At 39.3% G+C, this 19748-nt stretch overlaps 1 protein-coding gene across 2 annotated transcripts in view; it reads left to right on the top strand.

The window, feature by feature from the left end:
- KANK1 (KN motif and ankyrin repeat domains 1) overlaps nt 1-19748 on the top strand; it is a 266157-nt gene that overhangs the window by 37426 nt on the left and 208983 nt on the right. The gene's annotated exons all lie outside the window — the stretch shown is intronic.

Here is a 19748-nt window from a genome sequence, read left to right as displayed (position 1 = left end):
CGTCAGACACATTTACTGAATTAGTGCCCTTGCCGTCAGTTAGTTGTTCATTGCTTTGAAGATGGTCCTGTGGTAATAACGTGATTTAATTGTAGGTCAAAGATGAAGCTGGGTGTGTTTTAACTTCATGGAGTAGGAACAAAGGTCAGGGGAAAAGAACTTTAATCCTTAATTTTGTCAGTAAAATTTATTAAACCTTAAGGAGAGTTTGACTGGGTCTGAATGGTATGGGAGTATACAGTAATAGATCTTTGTTTCTGGAAGAATTAGAAACTGTCACCATCTTTTGAGGACATTGGAAAGAACACTGGCTCTGAAGTCTCAGGACCTCGGTTCAGATCCTGCCTTTGACACGTAGTATTTGAGGGACTTTGGGAAAGGCAGTTGTCCAGGCCTCAGTTTTCTTGTCTGCAGAATGAGGCTGTGGAGTGTTCTTGTTCATCCTACATTCTCAAAGAGGACCAGGGACATCAGGAGGTGACGTCTTGACTTAGAAGTGAATTGGATTTAACTGAGGGGGTTGCATTAGATGACCTGTGAGCCCTTGTATAATGGAAAATACTATCTCTCCCCCTCACCAGTATATACGATCAGTAACTTGTAATTTATTTAAATCCTGAATTCTGTCAGGTGATCAGTTGGAGCATTTAGGAAGTCAGCAACAGGGGGCAGTTGGGGATCCCCAGTTACTTGCAACCAAAATGAAGTCCAGCATTTCTAGTCTGAAGTTCATTCAAGGGGAGGGGGAGCAGAATAGAGCTGTTGTGTCACTACTGTCCCCTCACCCCAAACCTCATGCTGGAATTTTGTTTTCACTGGCTGGCTTCGTTATCAAATTGTCCCCAAGCCATGCCTCCCCTTTCCCATGTTTGTGAAAAGCAAAACAAAATCACTTGGCGCTGACATCATTGTTCAGGAGGAGTCGGGGAATCTACTGGCTGTCACTCCCAGATTACAGAAAATTGGCCTGAGATGAGTGACACAGTGCGGAGGCCAAGCCAGCAGCAGGGAGTCTGGAGACCTGAGTTCTCAGCTCAGCTCTGACACCAACTTTGGAAAAGTCACTTCATCTTCATTAGGCCTCAGGTTTTTGCTTTAAAAAAAAAAAAAATCTGTAACATGATGGGGTTGAATGTGGTGATTTCTAAATGTACCACATGATTGGGAACGATTTTAATGAATTATTTTATTTTAATATTGGCCATATTTCCCATTTTATTCCTCTTCCTTTCCCTCCCCCCTCCTCTCTCTGTCTCTCTCTCTGTCTCTGTCTCTCTCTCTCTCTCTCTCTGTCTCTCTCTCTCTCTCAGTGGATCATCATTAAAAAAGAAGTAGGGGAAAAATGTTCAGTCAAGTTCATCATTATATGCTGTGTTCTAGGTCCACGGTTGCCCACCTTTATAAGGAGGTACCTTCTTGTGTCTCTTCTTTAAAGGCCAAGTTTGCACATTATTTTGAAGTATTCAGCTTCCATGATTTTACTCCTTGTGTACAATTTTGATGGTTCTGCTAGCTTTCCACCACTTCATATCAGCCTTCCTATGATTCTCCGTATCCATCAAATTCATCCTTTCTTAATATTTTTGTTGACGTATATGGTGTCTCCACATAAGAATACAAGCTCTTTGAGGACAAGAATGGTTTGTTTCCCCAGTGCTTCGCACCATGCTTTGTATATAGTCACCACTTAAATGCTTGTTGATCCTTTCTTAAAGACTGATAATATTCTGTTGCATTCATGCAACATGGTTGTTCACCCATTCTCCAATTTAAAGTGTCTTTCTGATTTGATGATTTAAGGAAAAGGGTACAAGTACCCTTCTTACCCCCATACCACTAAGCATTTTTATACAGTCTGGAGATAAAGGAGAAAAACTGCAGTCTTCCTAATTTTGGTAAATTTTATACAGTTATTTCACTTGTGTCTGACTCTTTGTGACATTTTGGGGTTTTCTTGGCAGAGATAACTGCTCTACCATTTCCTTCTCCAGCTCATTTTACAGATGAGGAAACTGAAGCAAACGGTTAAATAACTTGCTCAAGGTCATACAACTATTAAGTGTCTGAGACCAGATTTGGGCTCAGGTGGATGCATCTTTTTGATTCTAGACCTAGCACTCTATCGACTGCACCAACTACCTGCCCAAATTTTGATAATCTGGACTCATCCAAATAAGCACTTACTTGTAAACTGATAGCTGCTCCCCTTAGCAAATGTAAGAAAAGGACATTAGGATGGCAAGTAAGTTATTAGTGGGAGTGAAAAGAATGAGCTTTTTAGACCTATATGACTTGTGGTCACAGGAAATTTAGAAAATGGAATGCGGAAATGCACTAGCTCCCAAAACCACAACACTATTTTTTTAAAATTATCTCTCACTTTTTAAAAAAATCTATTTATTTATTTTTAGTTTTCAACATTAACTTGTATAAGATTTTGAGTTCTCAACTTTTCCCCCTCTCTCCCCTTTCCCTTCCCCAAGATGGCATGCTCTCTGTTATAGGCGACACATCATAGTAAACATTTTCACATTACTCATGCACAACACTAATTCTTAAAATAACTTTTAAAACTTATTTTCCCTTTTAAGTTTTTCTCTTTTGATTTACCCCCTTCAAAATCAATATTAGACTTAGCATATATATTCAAATGAAAAAAAATCTGCTTTAGCTGGATTGGTGGGAAAGTAGACTCCGTATTATCTGTGGAAAACTGCCTTCTAAATAAGTGTAGTAGAGTCTTTGCATGGTATATATAACATTTTTTTCCCAGAAATGCTGATTATACCTTTGACAGAAGTGCATCTGTTCCTCATATATCAGTGGTGAATGCTTTAATTTAATTTTTTTGTCTTTTGGTTTTGCCCTAATGGGAGGTGAATTTTCCCTCCATAGTTATATAGCAGTCAGCTAGCAGACATGCAAGTATTATCTCAATCTTATTCTGTAAATTTTTTATCTCACTAGTTTTGGCATTTTCTCCATCTGTGCTACTTGCCATCCATTTCCATAACTGACTAGTTGGCATATTGGTTAGAGTTGCTGGATTTTTTTGGAGTTAGGAAGTTTACTGTTATCATTCAGTTGTTTTCAGTCACGTCCAGCCTTTGTTACCCCATTTGGAGTTTTCTTGGGCAACATACTAGAATGGCTTGCCATTTCCTTCTCCAGCTCATTTTATAGATAAGGAAACTGAAGTAAAGAGGGTTAAGTGACTTGGCCAGGGTCACATAGCTAGTATGTCTCTAAAGCCAGATTTGAACTCAGGAAGACAAGTCTTCCTGACTCCCACCCTGCACTCTATCCACTGCCCTACCTAGCTGCCCCTAGAAACTAGGATTGATCAATAAGAAAGGAAAGACCTGAGTTTAAATCCTGCCTCAGATACTTAATCTTTGAATTACTATGGCCAAGGAAATGACAATAACAACGCTTTTCTTATAGGGTAATTATGAAGATCAAAGGAGATAATATAGGTAAAATGTTTTGCAGACCTTAAACCTGTTATTATCCATTTTCTGGATGTCTATTACAATTATCTTTTTTATTAGCATTAATTTTATTTTCTGATTAATAAAACTACTTAATAGCTCTACTCACCTCTCCCATTTGAAAAAAAGGGAAAAAGAAGAACCAAACCAAAGAAATATGTATAGTTAAATCAAATTTCCCGTATCAAACGTCCAAAAAAATGTATGTCTCAATCTGAACCTGAAGTGCCATCTTCGGTCCTCTGGAATTGTGGTTGGTTTTTGTCTTTATCCGAGTTCTTAAGTCTGTCAAAGTTGTTTATATTTACAATGTTTGTGATTATAAATTGTTCTTCTAGTTCTTCTTACACTCTGCTTTAGTTCATAGAATTCTTCCCAGGTTTCTTTGAAATTCTCCTCTGTTATTTCTTATGGCACAATAGTATTCCATTATATCATGTGCCATAATTTGTCCAACCATTCCCTTGTTGATGGGCACCCTCTTAGTTTCCAGTTCCTTGCCACCACAATAAAAGCTGCTATAAGTATTTTTGTATATATTCATCCTAACCCTAACACTCCCAGAGCCCTTTGGGGTAAAGACCTAGCAGTGATATCACTGGGTCATAGGATTAATAACTTTTAGGCATAGTTCCAAATTGCTTTCCCAGAATGTCTGGAATAATTTACAGCTCTACCATTAGTACATTAATATGCCCTTTTCCCTTTGCAGCTCCTCCAACAGGTGTCATTTTCTATTTTTGTAATTTTTCCAGTTTATTGGCTATGAGGTAAAACTTCAAAGGTATTAGTGATTAGAGTATTTTTTCGTATGGCTGTTGATAGCTTAGATTTCTTCCTTAGAAAATTGCCTATTCATATCTTTTGACCATTAATCGTTTGGAAATTAGCTCTTGTTCTAAATTTGTATTAGTTCTACATATATACTAATACAAATTTAAAACAATATATATACTGACTATAAATATACATATGTATATGTTTAGAAATAAGACTTTTATCTTTCTGCAAAGACTCCCTCAGGCTCCCCATTCTCTCCCCACCATTTTCCTCTGCATTATATTTCCCTTCTAATTTTACTCATTGGTTTTGTTTGTGCAAAAACTTTTAAGTTTGTAATCAAAGTTATTTTCTGTGATCTTCTCTATTCTTTGTTTGGTCATGAACTCATTCCTTGTTCATATATCTGAAAGGCAATGCTCCTCCAAATGTTGCCCTTTATATCGGATTCATATTTCAATTTAGAACTTATTAGGGTATGTGGTGTCAAGTGCAGGTCTATACCTAGTTTCTGCCAGAATGCTTTCTGGTTTCTCTAGTCATTTTTGTCAAATATTGAGAGTTCTTTCCATAAGGAGTCTTTGGGTTTATCAAACATGAGACGACTGTTGTGTTTATTTGTTTTTTCATATTGTGTTTCCTGATTGATCTATTTCTTAACGTGCTCACCATCATTTTGATGGTTCTTGCTTTGTAGTATAGTTGGAGATCCTGTACTGCGAGGCCTCCTTACTTTTTTCATTACTTCCCAAAAGATTCTTGGCTTTTTGTTGCTCCAGAATCTATTTTATCATTTTTCTCCTAACTCTATAAAGTAATTCTTTAGTTGTCCATTCCTTCTTGACTAGGACTAATTCTTGATCATGCCTTTCCATAAGTCTTTCATAGAAACACCTTCTTGAGGCCATTGACACTGATAATGTACTGCAGCCTTCCTATCCCAATGTGCCACTGGTCTTTAGATCACTCTCAGTTGTGATCCTTTTGAGATGCTGGTCTCACTGGCTTCACCATCAAAGAACTTCAACAGAAGAGAATACAGGTGATGTGTCTGTGACCTCATTGTAGGGATATCCCCTCTTATTGGTTCAGAGTCCACTTTTCATTCCTTCTCATCCCATGTGATTGTACTATATGTTCCCCTGGATCTCCTCTGAAGATACTGACGTAGTCTATTCTTTTCATATTTCATGGCTGCCAGTCAGTGTGCCTCTCACGCTGTCCCTATGTCCCTCACCATCTCCTCTTCCATCTTATATTTCTCCAATGATATTTCTTATGGCACTAGGCATAGAGGGTATCAAAGCTTGTCAGAAGAACATTGGTATTTAAACAGGTGGGCTGAAGGATGAATGAATAAAATTCAGAAACCCACCACATTAATATAAAAGATGAAGGAAGCAGCTGTTAAAGCATCTTTCATACTTTTTCCTTTTATCATGCTTCATTCATAAGAGAGCCCCAGAGAGTGTGCTAGTTTTTGTTTTGTTTTGAATTTTGTTTTGTGTCTGTAGAAATAGCTTTAGTCTTATACCAAGGTTGTAAATTGCAGTGATAGTAATCATATCTTAACTGCAGTGATGTAAGTAATGGAAAGAAGGGAAGCCAGAGTAGAGCACTAGGAGAGACTTCTTTTATCAAAGACTTCCTGCCCCCCAGCATATAATTTCTTTGGCTTCTACCCAAAACATAAAAGATTGTGGGATTCGGCTGTATCACTTCCTACCTGGGTTGGCAGTGTTCTCCAGATTGTCTGATTATTTTCTTTTAGTGAAGTTAACTCATAGAAGCACCAGCTTTGTCTTTCCTTTTCTTTCTTTCTCTTTCTTTCTTTCTTTCTTTCTTTCTTTCTTTCTTTCTTTCTTTCTTTCTTTCTTTCTTTCTTTCTTTTTCCTTCCTTCCTTCCTTCCTTCCTTTCTTTTTCTCCTTCCCCCCCTCTCCCTATCTCTCACTTCTGTTTTGCCATCTCTCCCCTCTGTCTTCCTCTCTTCTTCACCTCTGTCTCTCCCTTTCTCATCCTCTCCCGTTTTGCCTTCCTTCTCTGCCTCTCTCTCTCTCCCTCTCTCTCCTGATCCCCCTTCCACTCCTCTCTCTTTTTTTCTTTTACTCTCTTTTTTTTCTCTACTGGCTTGATCACCTCTGACAGACCCAAGCACATCTGGTCCCTGTACATGGAATAAGCCACAGATCACCCCAAACCCACTCCATTCATTTCAACCCTGGAGACATTTATCAAACACATTCTGCCAGCCAGGCACTGAACTAGGTGCTAAAGACACAGAGACAAAAACGAAGTTGTCCTTGTCCTCAAGAAACTCACAATATACTGAAATGACCCTCTTTCCTACTGCTTTGTAATTGGACTGAGTGCTCCAGGTCTTTCTATCTTTGTTGCTTTTAGGAAAGATGAGGTAAATGCCCTCCTGAATGGGGAGGGAAGAAAGCATGGATGATGTTAAATATTTATTCCTATCCTCCCACCCACTGTCTGCACCACAAGCAATCTGGCTGGGCGGTTTCTAAGGAGAAAGACTCTGTTCACCTCAAAGTAGGACTGCCTGGCATCCAGGGAGCAAGGGTAGACGTGGCGCCAGAAGCCTTGTTTTAGCATGCCCATGCAGCCATCTTTCTTGTCCCCTTTTAAACAATAATCTGCTTTCTGAGCTTGCAATAGATAGTCAAGGTGTAGATGTGTTGAGATTGTGTGCTACCTACAGGGAAGCGTCTCACTGACTTCTTTCTCACTATTACACAAAAGTGTGCATGTTGAGCAGGTAGTCCGTGTGATATAATGGACCATGCTTTCAGGGACATGGGCCAAGAATTGGACTGCTTGTTTTACTGATGGCTTTCTGGAGTACCTAGAAGCAGTTATGATTGCTTCCAATTTATAAATAGAGAAACTGAGGCACTAAGAGATTAGACAGGTTTCCTAATGATTCTCTGGATGGCCATCTGGGTTTAGAAAAGCAATATAGTACAAAGAAAAAAAAAGATTAGAAAGCAGGAAACTTAGATTTTACCTTTTTTTTCCTGAAGTAAGATGCCAAATAAAATGTGCACTTCCGTGTATACAGTAGATCAGAGAAAAAAGATTGTATATGAGGGAAAAGGGAGAAGGGAACAAGTATTAAAAGACAGGCCTTGTGCAAAATACTTTACGAATATTACCTCATTTGATTCTCCCAATAACCCTGTGAGAAAGGTGCTATTTTTATCCTCATTTTATAGTTGAGGAAACCGAGGCAGACAGTATTTAAGTGACTTGGCCAGGGTCACTCAATACAGGCTCTGTACTTACTGTGCCCCCTAGCTGACTCTGCCAACTCTGAATCACTTACCTTGAATGCACCTTGCTTTTTAAGCAAAGGACTTAAACATGTAACTTTCAAAAGCAGCCTGTTTGCACCTCTTTCAGTTCTCTTCTATGCATTTAAAAAATGTCTCCACTTTTTCTTTTTTTTCTCTTTTTTCAACCCTATCATGAGTTCCTTCCTCTACCTCCTCAATTAAAAAGAAACTAAAATTATCTTTTGAGCAATCATAGTCAAGAAAATTAATATACATATTTGCCATTTTCAAACATGTATGTCCATCCTGTGCCTTAGATCTGTTATCTCTCTGTTAGGAGATGTGGGTAGCAAGCATGCTTCCTCATCAGTCCTTGGGAGTCAAGGATGGTCATTTCATTGATCAGAGTTTCGAAGACTTTCAAAGTTGTTTTACTTTACTCTTGGTGCTTCATCAGTCAGTGAAGGTCTTTGCAGGATTCTCTGCCACTCTCCATTTAGTTATGTCTTATGGCACAATAATATTCCATTACATTCCTTTACTACAATTTGTTTAACCATTCCCCAAGTGGATGTTCACTGTTCCTTTCTAGATCTTTGCTTTACAAAAAAAAAAGTTCCCTTATAAATATCTCTGTAAATATGGGTACCATTTTTCTTCATTCTTTGATTTATTTTATGGGCACAGGTCTAGTGAAAAAATCTCCAGGGCTAATGTTAAGCATGGTTTATTGGTCTTTGGGGCCAGAATAACTTGCTTTCCAGAATAACTAGACCAACAATTATCATTTGGTTTTTTTTGTCATATTTGCTAATCTAGAATTGTTTTAACTTACATTTCTCTGTTAGTAATTTGTAATATTTAAAAAATATTACTGTTGACTTCTTGGATTTCTTCCTTTAAGAACTGCCTCTTCATAGCTTTTGGGGAGTTGCTATCATTCTTATTATATTTGAATCAGTTCTTTGTACTTTTTTGAAATGAAATCTTTAGCTGAAAAGTTTGCCCCCAAGATTTGTTTCCCAGTTACTGTTGTTCTTCCAATTTTAACTGAATTGATTTTGTTATGCAAAATTTTTTTAATTTGATATAATCAGAATTGTCTGGTTTTTATCTTCCATAAGCTTCTCTGTCCTTTGTCTGTCTGGATATTGCTTATCCATAGTTCCAAAAGGTATTTTCCTCCTTGTTCTCTCATTTGTTTGTGTTGTGACCTTTTATCTTTAGGTCCCATATCCATTGGAGCTTATGTGGTATATGGTATGAGAAACCTAATTTCTGTCAGAATACCTTGCAGTTTTTGTTGAATTCTGAATTCTTAGCCTAGTTGTTGGGGGTTTGGGACTCATTGAACACTCTACTATAATGTTCTCCTATGTATTTTTTGAATGCTACAGTTGCCCCAGAAAAAGAAAGAAAAAGAGAAGTCTTGAATCAAATACAAATATATTGTATAATAAAGCAAAACAAATTTTCACCTTAGTGATATATGAAACCTTGCTTTTAGTCTCAGCCCTGATACTGCCTTATGTAACTGTGAGAATGCCACAATTTCTGGGCCTGTTTTCTCATCTATTAAATTTGAGGGTTGGGCTGATATATTTGAGGACTCTCAGTTTGGCAGCTGTTTGGAGGATTCATTGGAGAGGGTGGATAAAGGAGACAGAGTCTTACCTAAGGTGATGAGGACTTGAACTAGAATGGTTGTTATGTGAGTAGAGAGAAAGAGGTGGATGTGAAAGATGTGGCAGTAAAATTGATGGCTTGGCAACTAACTGTACATGGTGGGGAGGTGAGGGAGGAATTCAGAATGACTAAGATTATGAACCTGGGTGAATGGAAAAATGTTGGTGTGCTTGGTAGAAAAAGGGAAGTTTAGGGGCAAATTTTTGGGGAAAGAGGATGAATTCTTCTGCATCGGACATATCAAGTTTAAGATGTCAATGGGACATCTAGGTGGAGATGTTCAAGAGGTAGATGGAGATCTCAAGAGAGAGAAATGAACGCTAGATATGTACATTTGTGAACCATCTTCACTGAGATAGATCTGTAGGAGCTGATGAGAGTGTGAAAAGAGAAGATGTCCCAAGGACCTTAATCACAGATGAATTTCCTGCAAAAGAGATTGGGGAGCTACTAGATGGAAAAGAGAGAAAATACAAAAGGAGGCACTCAATGGTGTTAGAAGTGGTGGGCAGGTCAAGAAGCATGAGGATTGAAAAAGATCACTGAATTTAGCAAGTAGGACATCACTGGTGATCTTGGAGAGAACAGTTTCAGTGAGAGGTAGGACAGAAGTCATCATTGCAAAGGGTAGAATTGAGTAGGAGGTGAGAAGGTAGAGGCCATAAATGAAGATACCATTTTCTTGTATAGTTTGGCTGTGAAAAAAAGGAGTGGGGGAAAGATAATAGCTTGAAGAAATGGAAGGATAAATTGCAGTGTTTCTTTAAAAGGTGGGAATAGTTGGTAGGCAATGGAGATTGCACTAAAGGGGAAACTTTAAATATAAGAGATGACAAACTCACCAGAGTAGGATCTGGGTCACAAATAGAGGCATTGGTCTTGGCAGGGAGAAAGACCACTGCTTCTGAAATTAGACCCCCAGGAGAAGAGAATGGGATGGGGCTTCAAAGTGTAGAACTGAGGAAGAGAGGGTTTGGGACATTAGAGATAATGAAGGAAAACTTCGTTACTGTTAACTTTGGTTATCAAGGAGAAGTACAGTTTGCCTGGGGCTTAGAGTGAAAGACACAGGGATAGTACGTAATATGTCTGCAAAGGAGAGTTGTGGAAGAACTTGAATTTTAGGCTTTGGAATTTATGTTTTATTTAGGAAGTAATGCAAAGACGCTGAATGTTTTTGAGCAGATGTATATTTGGAAGACTTCTTTGGCCGCCATATGAAAGGTGTCTTAGAAAGGAAAACCTGAATGCCTGAACGGTTAGGAGGCTATTCTGTTTATTAGTATAAAAATATGAGGGCAGCTTGGTGGTGCAGTAGATAGAGCACTAGTGCAGGAGTCAGGAGGACCTGAGTTCAAATCTTACCTCAGACACTTGACACTCACTAGCTGTGTGACCTTGGGCAAGTCACTTAACCCCAGTTGCCTCATCCTGGGCCATCTCCAGTCATCCTGATGAATATCTGGTCACTGGATTCAGATGGCTCTGGAGAAGTAAGGCTGGTGACCTGCACAGGCCTCCCTCACTCAAAACAAAGTCAAGTGCAAGTCATGTCATCATTTCTCTGATGGTATGGTCTTCTTCGGCAACGAAGTACAAACCCACACATAAAAATATGATGAAACCCTCAAGCTGGTTCTGGCATTGGGAAAGGAAAGGATGTCCGAGATAAATCAACAAGGCTTGGTAAGTGATAGGATATGGGAAGTGAAACACAGACAGGGAAACATCAGGTGACTTAGAGGTTTCAAGCCTTGATGACTTCTAAGACTTGGTGACTCTAGGGATAAGATGATGCAATGACTAAATAAATAAGTTGAGCTGGGGGCAGATTTGGAAAGTAAGATGAAGAATTTAGTTTTGGATGTGATGCATTTGAGAAATATGTCTTATTAAAAAAAACTAACAAACCAAAAAGCAGCCAGTAGTTCTGAAGGGGTATTGAGGACAACAGAGTGAGGCCGAGTTCTGATTTTCTCTTGAGTGTACTTGTGTAATTGATGTCTAAGCAGTTGGATGGGTAACCATGTACAAAATCCAAATGACTTGAGGTCCGGCCAAAATTAAAGAAAATTGGACATCTTGTCCTCCCTGGTGCTGAGCTTGCTCTCCTTCTATCAAGGGAAAGAAAAGGATAATTTTAAAATCAAGGCTATTTACACCATGCTGGGTGAGTCAGAATTTTGTGTTAATCCAAAGTTAATTCTGCCACCTAATTAACTGCAGTGTGTCCAAGTTGGGACACTCATGATATAATTATGCGCGTTCTCCAAAGCGCCATTGAATGAGTGGATATCAGCATTTCAGCTCTAGCTGTCCCAAAGCTATTTTTGGTTGTTCTTCAGAAATTTCTATTTGTCCAAGTCATTAAAAAGTGCACTAAATTTAAAAGAAAAGAAATTATCTTCCTTGCCATTAAGTACTTTTTTATAACAGTGGTCTTCGGTTTCTGTTTCTTGGCTTAGCTTGACCTGACCACAAGAGAGAATGGAAGATCGCCATGTCTTGAGCCTTGCTCAGATTTTAACTTTCTGTACCCTTGGGATGAAGAGTAGTTTCTAATACATGAACTAAGAATTCTCTGAATTGTAGTTCTTAATCAGTTTATCTCACAAGCAGGCACACTAACCTCTTTTATACGGGAACTCTCAGAGTGTCAATGAAGAATACTTGTTTCATGTAGAGGATTAGAGAGAGTAGTTGTTTCATGGGAAATTCTGAAGGAAAGCAGCAAGGGAGCTGGGGATTAAGTGTAGGAGGAGATATGGAAGCGTGGCTGGAGCAGTTAACTGGATACAGTGGGCCACATGTGAAACACCCACCTACTGGTCCAGACCCAGGACAGGAGTTTTGTAACTTGACAGGGTGAAGTCCTCCAAGGCAGGAGGAAAGCCTTTGTAAATTGCAAAGTGGAGACATGGCCTCTTAACATGGTGAATGACATGCAGTCCTTTAAGTCCAGAAGACCTGTGTTCAAGTCTGGACCTTATCACTTATACTGGCTGTCTCTCACTGCCCCTGGGGAATTGTGTGAAAATATAAGCTGCAGAGCAGATATTGATGTGCATTAGGAAGAGAAATTTCTTACCTACAGCTCCCTGTGCCCAGAAGAAATCATAGGACTCATCTCCCCAGAAACCAAACTCTTCAACAAAATGGGAGCTTTAACTCTTTTCTTTCCAATACATCCTTACTCTGATATTTCCCAAAGGCATGGAGGTGACCCTGAGTTCTCCAAAGTTATACTAGGTCAGTGAAAGCTGTCTAGTAGGAGCTACTAAATTGAAAAGGTTTTTGAGTATAGGCTGTGTGACTATGGAAGTATTACGTGTAGAAGCTCATCACTACAGGGCTGGCTTAGAAGATGACAAATATTTCCAGCCATAGCAACTCAAAAAGACAATCTACCACCTGGAGAAGGATCTTTATCAAGGGAGGATATTTTGTTGTTGAGTCATTTCAATTGTAATGGACTCTTTATGACCCCATTTAGGATTTTCTTAGCAATGATGCTTGAGCAATTTGTCATTTCCTACTCCAGCTCTTTTTCAGATGAGGAAACTGAGGCCAAGAGAGTTACGTGACTTCTCCAAAGTCACATAGCTAGAAAATGTCTGAGGCTGAATTTGAACTCAGGAAGATGAGTCTTTATGACTTCAAGTCCAACACTCTATCCACTGTGTCACCTACCTGCCTTATGGTGAGGACACACTTTCACTAATATTACAATATTGAAGGTGTTGCGATGTGCTAGGTATAGCACTGATTTTAGAAAGTCAAGAGAATCTGTGTTCATTCTGCTTCAGACACTCCCTGTTTGCCTCAGCTTGGGCAAGTGTAGCCTATGAAAACCCAGGGTCATCTCCATGCCATTAGGAGGTGGAAGAGAAAGGATTCATTGACTGGTAAAGCCTAATACCTCATGTTTTGTTTTGGTGTTTGTTTGTTTGGACTACACCTGTGATTTCTTCTGGGTACAGGGAGCTCCAGTTAGGACTTTTCAATGCACATCCATATCTGCTCTGCAACTTACATCTGAGACAGTGGCCAGTAGGCACAGGTGAAATGAAATGACCAGGGCAACCAGCTAGCCAAGTCAAGGGTCAAACTTGAACCCAGGTCTTTGGTTTCCTCATCCATAAAATGGGGGGGTCAGATTAGATAGCCTCTAAGTTCTCTTCCCAACTCTTCAGTTTCCAATGTGTATCCCAAAGTATCCTGGTTTTCTTCTTTTTTTTTTTTCCAATTGCTACTCATTTCTTTTAAAACTCCTCCTTTCTCCTGTCCATTTTACATGGCGAGCAAAGACTATTGAGCTCATCTTTACTCTCTGTGTTTTCAACCTTTCACATCATGTTAAATTTCCCATTTATGCAGGTGATTCAACATCATAGGATCAACGGACGTGGAAAGGGGACTAAATTTTATCTAGTCCATTCTTCTCATTTTGTACGGGTCAGGAAATTGATGTCCAAAAAAGCTGTGACTTTTTTAAGGTCACATGGGTAATGTCCAAAAAATGGAAGTTGAACTCATGTCTTCTGACTCCAGTGCTCTTTCCACTGTACCAGACTTCCCAGTTCATTGCCTGGCAAGCCAGCCTGAACCAGATTAAAATGTAATTGGGAAATACTTAATTAACTAAATAAAAATACAGTAAAACAATGTTAGCCTGTGGTTTTCTTAAGAAGAAATTTTTAATTTGTAGAATAAAACAAACATTTCCATTACATAGTATAATAAAAAAGAGAGTTGCATACAAAACTGCAGATATTTTATGTATAACTTATTATTCCTCTTAAATATATAATAAAGTTACCATGTATGTCTTTTTTTCTTTTTCCTTTTTTTCTACCCTCCCCCCCATGGCTACCATTAGACACAAATAGGTATATGTATAAATATATATATATGTAAATTATTCTATATATACTTCTGTTTATCAGTTCTTTTTCTGGAGAGTGCAGATAGTGTTTTCCTCATATGTCTTTTATTCTTAATTTGGGTATTTATAATAATCAAAATGACTTAGTCACTCGCTCATTCTTAAAACAATATAGCTGTTACTCTATACAGTGTTCTCTTGCTCTTCCTCATTTTGTACAAGTCTTTCCATGCCTTTCTAAGATCATTGAGCTCATCATTTCTTATAGCATAGCAGCATTTCATCACAGCCGTACACTACAGCTTGTTCAGCTGTTATCCAATTGATCTGGATCCCTGTAGTTTCCCGTTCTTTGCCACCACAAAGAGAGCTGCTGTAAACATCGCATTCACTTTCCAAGTTATAATTACTATTTGTGAACTTCCCTCTCTCTTAGTTTTCTTCCTTTCTCTTTTTACCCTATCCTTGTAACTCCCCATCCCACCTATATACGGCCCCAGGAATCCTTATGTCTAGATTAGCAGCCCCAGTTTATGCTTGAGTTTGATGGAACTGCCCCTGAGCACTGGCCACATCCATGTTCCACTAATGCAGGAGATTTAACATATCAAAAAATGAGCTTTTTTTTTAAATTGCTCCTTGCCGAAATGATACAAAATGAGGTTTTCCTTCTCAGTTTCCCCATTCCTATAGACAAACCTCCACGTGGAATCCTGTATGTTTTCAACTCTATTCTCTCTCCCTAGCCCTCATATACCCCACCTCCTACACAATCCCTCAGTCTATGCTTCTTCACCCCTTTCTACCCATTCCCACAGCTACCACTGGCTCTCTTCCCCCAATTGGATGGATGCAGCCATCCTTTTGTCTTCCTGCTTTCTAATCTTTGGCCACTTCAGTCCAATCCCATACTTAGTATCTAGGGTAAACTTCCTGTTGCTCTCTGTTGAGCCACTAAACCTGGAGTCAGAAAGAACTGGGTAAGAGTAGGATCTCAGACACTAACTGTGTGACCCTGAACAAGTTCCTGAATCACTGTGAACCTTTGCTTCCTCATCTGTAAAACAAGGGAAGGAAGTTGAACTCACTGACCTCTCAGGTCCTTTCCATCTATCATCCTATGTTACATGCATGCCCTTTAACCTATCCTTCAGAGACCTTGCACTAATCTTAGACACACACACACACACACACACTCTCTCTCTCTCATATACACATTCTCTTACATATACACACATACACTCTCATATACACATGTACAGTCACATTTACACACACGCTCTTGCATACACACACAATGCTCTCACATACACATATACAGTTTCACATACACATACACATATACACTCTCTCACACACACATACATTCTCTTTCTCTCACATACACATACACACACATATATCTTCTCACATAGACACACATGCACTCACTCACACATACCCATCTGTCTCCCTGGTTCCTTCCTCTATATCTTTGTACATGCCATCTCTTCTACTTGGAATGATTTTCCTATTCTGCCAAATGTGTTTCTCTCTCTGCCTTTAAAACTTGGCTTAAAATAACTCAGTTCCTCCCTAAAGTTTCCCTGACTGATTGAGACTCCAGCTGGTCCTGATTATACTCAGGTTGCCAGTATTGATAGTAATTTGCATTTGTTGACAAGTGGCTTTGGTAAGCATTCAGTCTTCTTGAGGTCTGGAATTACATCTTCCCTTTAAAAAGTACACACACAAATGAACACATACAAAAACCTCTGGAGCACTGGATAGGGATTTATTTATGACTGTGATTTTTCTTGGTGAAAGGAGCTCCCAGTAAGGAAACTCCCTCTCCCCTGCAGATCATCACATGCTCGCCAATTTATTTTATCAGAGAAGAGCGTGGGGCACTGAGGAGTTAAGTAACTTGCCCAGGGTCACAGAACACCTAATAGGAATTGACTGCTCTGTAGGCATAGAAAATGACAACCACTGTTTCTGGAAAGTGGTGGATGTCCAAAGAGTTTCTGAGGCAGCTGAAAATAATTATAAGTAAATACAAGTAGTGTAAAAAATGACCTAAAGTTAACACATACAACGCACATTTTAGGGGAAACAAGCCAAACAAAAACAGCTACTACACTGTATCACTGCAATTGAAAGTCGAAACCTAAGGAGTTTGGATGGGATGTTTCACTCCAAGTCAGCTGATCTTTCTAGAAGTAGAAAACTTTCAGCAATAATTTTCATATGTATCATCGTCTTAAGAACAGCTATTTAATGAAGGCATTTTAAAGGAGTGTATACGTTTGACTTGTGAAGATCCTCTCCGCAGAGCCAGCTGCCTAGCTCATCCCTGATTGTGCTTAAGAGCCCCTCTAGGAGGGCAAGAAAGCATCCTCCCGGCAGCCATGTGACCTTCCCCCTGGCAGCTGCTAGCTGCCGTTTCAGATGACTTGTTTCCCTGCTTATTCTTTGTCTTTCACTGGCAATGACTTCAGCGCTAGAGGTTTTCTGCAGCAAATTCCATGTTTTTTTATTTGGAAAAAAATTCATATGATACATTTTTTTCCATTCTGACTGTTGACAAAGGAAGACCCTGAATTTTGATTCCCACTGAAAATAATAATAATATCAAACATATATGTATAGTGTTCTGTGAGGTTTTCTTTAAAACCCTAAATTTTGATTTCCACTGAAAATAATATCAAGCATTTATATATAGTGTTTTTTGTGTGCTTTATGTGTTGTCGAATTGATCCTCAGAACAGCCTGTGGAGGTAGGTGCGACTTGATCTTTATTTTGCAGATGGGGACACTGAGGCAAACAGAAATAAAGTGGCTTGCTCAGAGTCGCAGTGAATTCAGATATTTCTGATTCCAAGTTCAGCCTTCCAACCATTGCCACCACCTAGCTGTCCAAAATGATACAGAACTGTTGGTAATCAGAGTAATGGAGAAAGTGCATCGATTGCATAAGCAAGTCACTATCATCTAGTGCGATTTTTCCCTCCTCAGGGATGAAATGTCTGAATTGTAGAATTTTGGACTTGCAAGAGATCTTAGCCATATAAAATCATCTGGTCCAAACTCCACCCCCCCTTTTAAAAAAATGAGGAAGAGACTGAGGTCCAGAGTGACACAGTGATTTACCCCACAGTTACCTGGTCAATAATGTTCATTTTTGGTGTTTTTATCAAACATCAGAGGAATGAGGAAATTTTAGAGTACAGTACAGGAAATCAGATCCACTTTTGCACTAGAAAGATTATCATATGTAATGAACATGTGTTACATATCATTTCATATTTAATATTTTATAGGTGAGTAATATTTCTAACATAAAGTTCTCACCCAGAACCATAGTTCTTACCTCTTTGTTTCCATTTATTCATTCATTCATTTATTCATCTATTTATTTATTTAAAGTTTTCAACATTCATTTCCACAGAATTCTGAGTTCCAAATTTTCTCCTCATCTCTCCACTCCCCCCACCTCCAAATGCCTTGCATTCTGATTATCCCTTTCACCAATGTGCCCTCCCTTCTATCACACCCCTCCTGTCCCTTATCCTCATCTTCTCTCTTTCTCTTGTGGGGCAAGATAAATTTCTATACCCCATTACCTGTATTTCTTATTTCCCAGTTGCATGCCAAAACAATTCTCAACATTAGTTCCTAAAACTTTGAGTTCCAACTTCTGTTCCTTCCTCCCTCCCCACCCATCCCCACTGAGAAGGCAAGCAATTCAACACAGGCTATATATGTGTAGTTTTGCAAATGACTTCCATAATAGTCATGTTGTTTAAGACTAACTATATTTCCCTCCATCCTATCCTGCCTCCCATTTCTTCTATTTTCTCTTTTGACCATGTTCCTCCCCAAGAGTGTTTAATTCTAATTGCTCCCTCCCATTTGCCTTCCTTTCTATCATCCCCCCTCCATCCTGCTTATCCTCTTCTCCCCTACTTTCCTGTAGTGTAAGATAGATTTTCATACCAAATTGAGTGTGCATGTTATTCCCTCCTTAAGCCAAATGTGATGAGAGTAAGCTTCACTTTTTCCCTCTCACCTCCCCCCTTTTTCTCTCCATTGGAAAAGCTTTTTCTTGTCTCTTCTGTGAGAGATAATTTGCCCCATTCCATCTCTCCCTTTCTCCTCCCAATATATTCCTCTCTCATCCCTCAATTTCAGTTTTTTAGATATGATCCCTTCCTATTCAACTTACCCTGTGCTCTCTGTCTCTGTGGAACCATAGTTCTTATCTAGGAGAGCAACAGGGTTATGGAGAATACCCTTAGGGTATCATTCTTGTACAGTGGAAAGTAGACTGGATTCAGAGTCGAGACTCCAACATTCTAATCTTGGCATCTCTATATGATGGAAACACCATTAGCTCATCCCAGAATCCTTGGTTGCTTTGACATAGGGACCCTCCTGATTAGGGAACTCCCTCTTCCGATGTAGATCAGCCACTACTCAGTAATTTGGTTTGAGAGAGTTGCCTGGGGACACTGAGAGTTTAGGTGGTTGGTCCCAAGGTTCAACAAAGCTGATATATGTCAACGGTAGGGCTTGGATCTAGGTCTTTCTGACTTCAAGTCAGACTCTACTGTATTCCATTTTGCCATTTCTCAAAATTTACCCCTTTCTGCTACTACACTCCAATTGGGGGCAGTTAGGTGGTGCAATGGATAGAACACTGGATCTGGAGTCAAGATTTAAGTTCAATCCAGCCTCAGACACTTCTTAGTCTTGTGATCCTGGGTAAGGCACTTAAGCTCTGTTTGCCTCAGTTTCCTTATCTGTAAAATGGGGATGATAATAATAGTGCCTGCCTCCCAGATTTGTTGTGAGTTTGAAATGAGATAATTATTAAGTATTTAGCACAGTACCTGGCACATACTAAGGGCTATATAAAAATGGGTTATCATCCTCCTCCTCATCATCATTATGGAGAAGCTAGGTGGCTCAGTGGATAGAGTGCAAGGGCCAGGGGTCAGGAGGACTTCTCTTCCTGAGTTCAAAGCCAGCTTTGGACACTCACTAGTTGTGTGACCTGGGGAAACACATTTAACCCTGTTTGCCTCAGTTTCCTCCTCAGTAAAATAAGATAGAGAAGGAAATGATAAACCACTTAAGTATCTTTGCCAAGAAAACCCCAAATAGGGTCTCAGAGAATCAGACACAACTAAAAAACAACTAAACAACAACATTTTTAATCTTTGGTCCTTCACCCAGTTGGTGGATATAGTAATCCTTTAACTAGTCTTTTGCTCCCAGTCTTTGGCCACTTCAGTCCATTTTGTACCTGGTAGCTACAGTGAACTTCCTTTTGTCCTCTATAGAGGCACGGGTGCAAATCCTAATCTAGACACTAGCTTGAGACCCTGGAAAATCATTGAACCTCCCTGGGTCTTTGTTTACTCCTCTGTAAAATGAGAGGGACTGAACTCAGTGACCTCTAAGGTTCCTTTCAATCCCAACTCTAGCATCTCTGTCTTAAATCCATACTCTTTAGCTTATTGTTCTGAGACCTTCCACTAAATTCCTTCTCACCCTTCTCACCAGAAAGAATGACATTTGAAATACTCGTCTGGGATTCCCATGAGAAAAGTTTTTGTAAAGCTAAAGAC

Source organism: Notamacropus eugenii, chromosome 1 (assembly GCF_028372415.1).
Source record: "Notamacropus eugenii isolate mMacEug1 chromosome 1, mMacEug1.pri_v2, whole genome shotgun sequence".
Lineage (NCBI taxonomy): Eukaryota > Metazoa > Chordata > Mammalia > Diprotodontia > Macropodidae > Notamacropus > Notamacropus eugenii.
Note: the sequence above shows the minus strand (reverse complement) of the source record. Positions and strands in the feature narration are given on the sequence as shown.